The 7519-nt window shown below is 27.5% G+C and overlaps 1 pseudogene; it reads right to left on the bottom strand.

Annotated features, from left to right (window-relative positions):
• Positions 1–2490: 2490 nt before the first annotated feature.
• LOC117922308 lies at positions 2491–4708 on the bottom strand (annotated as a pseudogene).
• Positions 4709–7519: the final 2811 nt, after the last annotated feature.

Genomic DNA, 7519 nt, shown 5'->3' with positions numbered 1-7519 from the left:
TTGATAATGACCGATGATAAATGAACTTTATTTTCTATCTAGTGTTGACCACAATAGATAATAAATAACTATTTAAAATCAAATTAAGATAGTCTATATTTTTTTCATGACAGATCAATTTTGTATGAAGTATAAACCACGTTGTTTGATCATGACCAATGATAAATGAACTTTATTTTCTATCTAGTGTTGACCATAATAGATAATAAATAACTATTTAAAATCAAATTAAGATAGTTTGTATCTTTTTCATGACACATCAATTTTTTATGAAGTGTAAACCACATTGTTTGATCATAACCGATGATAAAAAGAACTTTATTCCATATGCAGTATTAACCTCGTTATCAAGTCAAAAAGTTAATCCATGTTTAAGTAAAACATCCTCTAAAATTAAAAAAAAAAAAAAAAAAAAATCTTATCTTTTTCACGACCCATCAATTTTATATGAATTGTAGATCACGTTGTTTGATCATGACCGATGATAAAGGAAGTTTGTTCTCTATCTAGTGTTGACTACAGTAGATAATAAATAACTATTTAAAATCAAATTAAGATAGTTTGTATCTTTTTCATGACACATCAATTTTTTATGAAGTGTAAACCACGTTGTTTGATCATAATCGATGATAAAAAAAAAAACTTTATTCTATATGCAGGATTAACCACGTTATCAAGTCAAAAAGCTAATCCATGTTTAAGTAAAACATCCTATAAAATTTATAAAAAAAAAAAAAAAATCTTATCTTTTTTACGACCCATCAATTTTATATGAATTGTAGATCACGTTATAAAGGAAGTTTATTCTCTATGCAGTGTTGACCACGTTATCAAGTCAAAAAGTTAAACCATCTTCAAGTAAAACATCCTCTAAAAATTTAAAAATAATAATAAAATAAAAGACCTTGACTACATCCTTTTTATTATTCAGATAATTCTACATCTTAAAAATAAGGAAATAATCAACTAGTCAGGAAATGAATTGATTATTACCTTTACCAAAATGTCTTACCCTACATTATAACTTTTTTTAAAAAAATAATATTAAAAGAAAATTGTCAAATAACACCATAATAAAAGGTATATCGATTTTAGTTCACACGACTATTTTTGTTTAAATAGAATTAAAATAAAAATAGTGAAATATATCAATAATAAAGGAAAATTAATTCCATATAGAAGAAGATATAGCAATCCTTTGGTTAATCATTATATCAAGACAATTTTGCACATAATCTACTATTATTCTTTTCTTTTTCATCTATGGTCTAAACATGTCTAACACTAGTTTAAAATCTCAATTGAAATTGATGAAAAAATATCATTCAATTTCAAAGCTCACATTCCAAATAAAAATTAAATTTTTTAATTGGTATATTCATATACATACTTGAAAATAAGACTCAATTTAAAGAATTAAGACTAAATTTAAAAAAAATTAAAAATAATAAAACATCTAAAATCTTTTAAGATTTGAGGCAAAAAAAATGTTCACCCGATAACTGTCATCTTCTCTTTGTCCTATACAATATTATTACTTAGCCAATTTAGGCACTAAAGTTGTTCTTTTTTTCATTTTTAAAGAGATACACACATATATCATAAATATTATAAAAGATCATATAACTATATGTGCGATAGTCAGACAAGTTTAGACCAAAAATCTTAATATACAACATCCATTTGAAACTTGAACATGGTTTAAACATAACATCTGAAAAAAAAAAAAAAATTTAAAGACTATTGTATTGTTTGTTTTTTAACATAATGTCAAGACTTTATATGATTTTCTTTTAACTTTTTATTCACTTATTATGCATTTTTTAAAAAAATTTGACTAAATAAAAAAATTAAAATATTTGGCTTTTTAATACATACTAAAAATAACTATTAAAACAATCCAAATAGGATCTCAGCTTGGCCTCACCCTATTAATACTTACCACTTTACAAAAATAAAATAATAATAAAAAATCAACTTAATACTATTATATTGTATTAAGAGTGAAATTGAGTTCTACTTAAAAGTTATGTAGAAAAAACAAAAACCATCTAAATTGAAACAAACCTTTAATCGTGTCAATCTAATACTAAACATTGTGTTTTTAGACATCCAAACATATCATATGAAGATGAATTCAAGTGTACATATAGAGGTTTTCCAACAAATTTGCTCCAAAAACCATAATAAAGAGGTTGATTTGACACATACAATGAATAACCTTACTAGAAAAAAAAAGGTTTACAAACTCAATTGAAGCACCATATATTGTAAGGGTAATTTTATAATTTATCCTACACACAAACATGCAAATACATATATATATATATATATATATATATACATTTGATTGTTAAAGATAGATTTCATTCTAAGAGGGTCATATGGAAAATGTTGTTAAGTGGCATACATAAATTTAAATGGCGTATATAAATTTGACCTTGCAACACAAAAATTTGAATGTAAGCAACTATAATAGAAAATCACTCATTGATCAATTCCATGGATGCTGATAAAATTCCAAGAGGTAATAAAGTTATCTACTATCAAAGTCTAAAAACAAATATCAAATTAAATTTCTCAACACTTTGTTCATATTTATGACCCGAAAAAGAATTCTCCAACCTTATCATTGCTAATAAGAAGCAAAAGATATCAAACTTCCAATAAGAAAAGGCCAAAAGTACTGCAAGCTGTCTAGTTCATTCTTCTAATGAGCTCATTGATGTAATTTTCACGGTTTCCAGCATCTCCTCCTTCAACATAGTGATTCCTCTTCTTCTTCAAACCACCCAATGGTGCCTTCAGTTTAAATGGCCATAGGAAGTTGTTGGCCTCCTTAAAATGAGGTCCAACAGTCATGATCTCATGAATAAGATCTTCCATGCAAATAATACCAAACTTCCCCAAAGCCTATCATCACAAAAGCAGGTTAGCAACAAGAGGCAAATTAACAATCGCTCATAAAAAACCAAGATACAGAATGACATAAAAACCTGTTCCACAATGGAGTTGTCGGTCAAGGCAGTTCTCTGCTTGTTCAACTTTCCGTACCCCCTCTTGTAAATCAATTCTCGCACACTCTTCAAATTGGGGTACCTAAAATATTTGCAATATAAATACATTAGAAATGAATAATTTACAAGTTTAGACTTTTTATAGGATTTTAAGAAAAACTAAAGAGTGAGATACTTACCCATAAGTCACATAAGGCTCAACCCTGTGCAACATGTTCATTGTTGCTTTGTTCACTTTAAGAAACACCCCATTGAATATCTGTATTCAAAGAAGTGAATGAGAAGATCTTATGTCATCAAAGAACACTCATTTTTCTAATGGGATAGCTTGCTTAGATTAGTAAGCTCATGATAAGAGACATTATATCCTCCTTGATGATGCATAACTAATCCATTTGACATAAAACTAACAATGTTCAATCACTAAGGAAGCAGTTTGTTAGATGAACTAATCATTCACCATCAAAATAGCATCAAGAATACAAGTTTGGGATATTTGATCCTCGATACATTTAATTCAGCTTCTTGAGTACTATAGTTAGGCATTGATTTTCAACATTTTAATCTAGATTATTTGCTCTCACTAGACAATTTATTTTGGTTAATGAAAATTGTAGTTTGTCTTTGCCATTTGAGTGTCAAGCGTGTTTTATGGACATGATATGAATGCTAATGGGCCACAGTTCCATAACCTATCTCAGAAGCAATACGGTGCAGTATCATGCATTGTACCTGGGCATAGCTAGCTGGTAAATACTGCCACTACTGTCAGAGTCTACTATCAAAAGCGTAGAAAAAATACGGATAATACCAATTTCTATCTGCCCAAAGTTTTCATCACAGCTGCAGTGCTAAGGTATAAGCATCAGATTCTGAGGTGAAACAAATATACATGCATACATACATATATATATATGATACAGTAAGAAAACAATTCTGATTAACAATGCAAGAACTAGCAATACTACTCCTAAAAAGGGCACCCTGGTGTTCAACCCCAATTCCCTACCCCACTATATCCTTTGAAGAGGAATATCTATATAAGATATGAGAAGAAACTTAACGCTGTCAAGCACAAAGCATGATATTAGATTTATAACAGCCATATATTTCTCATTTCCAGATGCAATGGTTTGACATCTAACCTGTCTCAAACGCAAGAGCTGCAAAATCTTTCTCGTGTCTTCGGGTGCATAGCATTGATACTGAAAGTTCCAGAGTGGACAGGAATGAGAACCAGAATATTATATATGAAAGTAAAGGTATCAATGGAAATAACTATAGTCCAAGTGCATACCCACGGATACGAATAATAAATAGAAGTTTAGCCTCTGGGTCAACGTAAAATCCACCCTTCAGCTTTGCCTCACGCTTCAATTGAATCAGCTCCTTTTGCTGCATGAAAAATGTGTCATCTATTAGTTAAAACTACCTAAATCTTCATGAGTAAAACAGAAAAACAAATACATGAGACAAAACTATGAGAGTACCTGCTTCTCGTACTCCTTTGCATACTGCTTAGCTCTACTGTAAATCAGTTTCCGATTCTCAGCATTCTTCTTCTTTTTTGCCTCAACCTCTTGCTTCTTTGCCAATGTCCATTCCTCATTCCTCTTCTGTTTCTTCAGCACAGACTCTGGAATCACTGGTCCTCCCTTTGCTTCCTCTTCACCCATCTCTATACCAAGCCAAAAACCAATCAAATGACAAATTCTATATTCATCACAAACCTTTTATAATTAATAAGCACTACAAAGACAACAAAATCTCAAAAGAAATATGAATACATCAAAAAGAGTAGAACCAGTGTTTTCAATGGCCAAAGACGATCTTGAGGCATTTTGTCTAAACAAGGTGAGACTTAAGCCTCATGGCAAATGGGGTGTAAGCCTCAACTTAAACAAATAAATAATAAAAATTATCAAAAAAATTAAAATACATACTCATAAAGTCACAAGAAAGTTAAATAATAAAAAGCACAAATTTCATAATGATTTTTTTATAGGTAAACAAATTTTATAATGATAAAACTAATTATTTTTGTTACTAGTTCTAATTTAATTTTTTTTTCTCATAAAATTTAGCTTTCTCTCATGATTTTATCAAAAATAATTTTCATCATTACTATTACTAGCACTAATAGGACCCTCCAAGGAACATTATTATATTCAGTTTCTATATTATCCAGTGTTAATATCCACTCATCTTTCTTCTTCTTTATCCACCAATTATAGTGGTATCTTTTTTTTATCTATCAATAATTAGATTATATATGAGATCAGTCATTAAAATTAAATCATAATAATCCATTTTTTCTTATTGGGTTGGGTATCATGTGGGTGGGCTTCGGTTGGGTGTGGGTGAGGGGAGGAAGATGGGAGGGTTGGCTTATGACATGTGCCACGAGAATAAATCAATTTATTAAAATATTAATATTTATATTTTATAAATTTTACTAAAATATTATCATCTTTTTTTTAAAAAAAATACAGAATTTATATTTTTTGTTATGTATGTGGTTTATTGGAATATTTATTTTCTATTTATTTCTTATAATTTAATATTATTTTTAAAGTACATAAATATTTGTGTGAAGTTGTAAAATATTATAATTCATAGCTAAAATATTAGAAAAATAAAATAAAATAAAATAAAATTTCAAAGGCCCCAAAGTTGCCAGAAAATGGTCCCCTTAGGGAGGCAAAAAAAAACTTCATAAAAATTATATATGTTAAAAAAGGGCGGCCCAAAATTGGCCCAGAAATTAGGCCTAGAGATGGGACCCATAAGAGACCCCAAAAGGCTAGCTGGTGGGGAATACAAAACTAAAAAAATAAATAAAAAGGGCCAAACTAGCCCAGCCCAGGAAAAGAGTTGAATTATTTTTAGTTTATTTGTAATAATAAAATTATTATTTTTAATTCATTTTTATATTTTATTAAAAACTATTTATTTTTAATTCAATCGTAATAATAAAGTTATTTTTATATTTGTAATAAGATTTGAATTTTATTTAATTTATATTATATAAATTAAATTTACAAAATCAAAATATAAAATTATTTTTAAAAACAACTTATATAAATCAGTTTTTTGTTTTTTATTATTAGAAAAGTGTTTTTAAAAATAGTTTATAGAAATTCATTTATTTGTTGGAATCATTTTTTATTTCATTCTCATTCTAAACATGATAATGAATGAGATGTTCATCTCACTCCTTATTTTGCATATCAAACATGCTAATGATGAATATATTTCAATGAATCTATAAATTTTATTTTATTAATATTTTAATAAATTTATAAATTTTAAAACTTAACAAATAAATACAATTTTATTGATTTATTAAAATATTAATATCTATTTTTATTAAAAGATTACTATTTTCTTAACAAAAATGTAACGAAATCATCAGATGGACTCCATGTTGCATGTTCCTACTCATCTATATAAGTCCACGAACAAAACCCATATTGAGCTTTTTCAACCTCCTCTTATTCAACATAGGTTTCTTTAATATATATATATATATATATATATGTATATTAAAGACTAGAGTATTGTTTATTTTTCTGAATTAATGCCAAGACTTTAGATGATTTATTTTTAACTTATTACATTTAAAAATATTAAATAAAAAATACCAAAATATTTGACTTTATAATACATGCCAAAAATAACAATTGAAACAACCCAAATACAATCTCAGCATAACGTACCCTTATCCTATTAATACTTTACACTTAACAAAAATAAAATAATAAAAAAAGAATCAATTTAATAGTATTATTTTAATACTATTAAGTTGTATTAGAATGAAACTAAGTTCTATTTGGATTTAAGTGAAAAAACAACCTAAATTGAAACAAACTTTTTATCATTTCAATCTAACACTAAACATTGTTTTTCTTTTAGGCATCCAAACATATCATATGAAAATGAATACAAGTGTATATATGGAGTTTTTCCAGCAAGTATGCTCCAAAAACCCTAATAAAGAGATTGATTTGACATTTACAAGTAACCTTACTAGGAAAAAAAAAAAAAAAAGTGGGAAGGGGGACGATTGGGGGAACATACAAATACATATATTTAATTGGTGAAGATAGATTTCAATGTAAAATGGTCATATGGAAAATGTTGTGAAGTTGCATACATAAATTTAAATGACATATATAAATTTAACCTTGCAATACAAAATTTTGAATATAACCAACTATAATAGAAAATCACTCATTGATCATTTCCATGGATGCTAATAAAATTCTAAGACGTAATAAAGTTATCTACTATCAAAGTCTAAAAACAAATATCAAATTCAATTTCCCAACACTTTGTTCATATTCATGACTTGAAAAAGAATTCTTTAACTTTATCATTGCTAATTAGAAGCAAAAGATATCAAACTTCCAATAATACAAGGCCAAAAGTACCACAAGATGTCTAGTTCATTCTTCTAATGAGCTCATTGATGTAATTTTCACGGTTTCCAGCATTTCCTC

This window comes from Vitis riparia, chromosome 9 (assembly GCF_004353265.1).
Source record: "Vitis riparia cultivar Riparia Gloire de Montpellier isolate 1030 chromosome 9, EGFV_Vit.rip_1.0, whole genome shotgun sequence".
NCBI lineage: Eukaryota > Viridiplantae > Streptophyta > Magnoliopsida > Vitales > Vitaceae > Vitis > Vitis riparia.
This window is presented reverse-complemented; position numbering and strand designations above follow the sequence as displayed.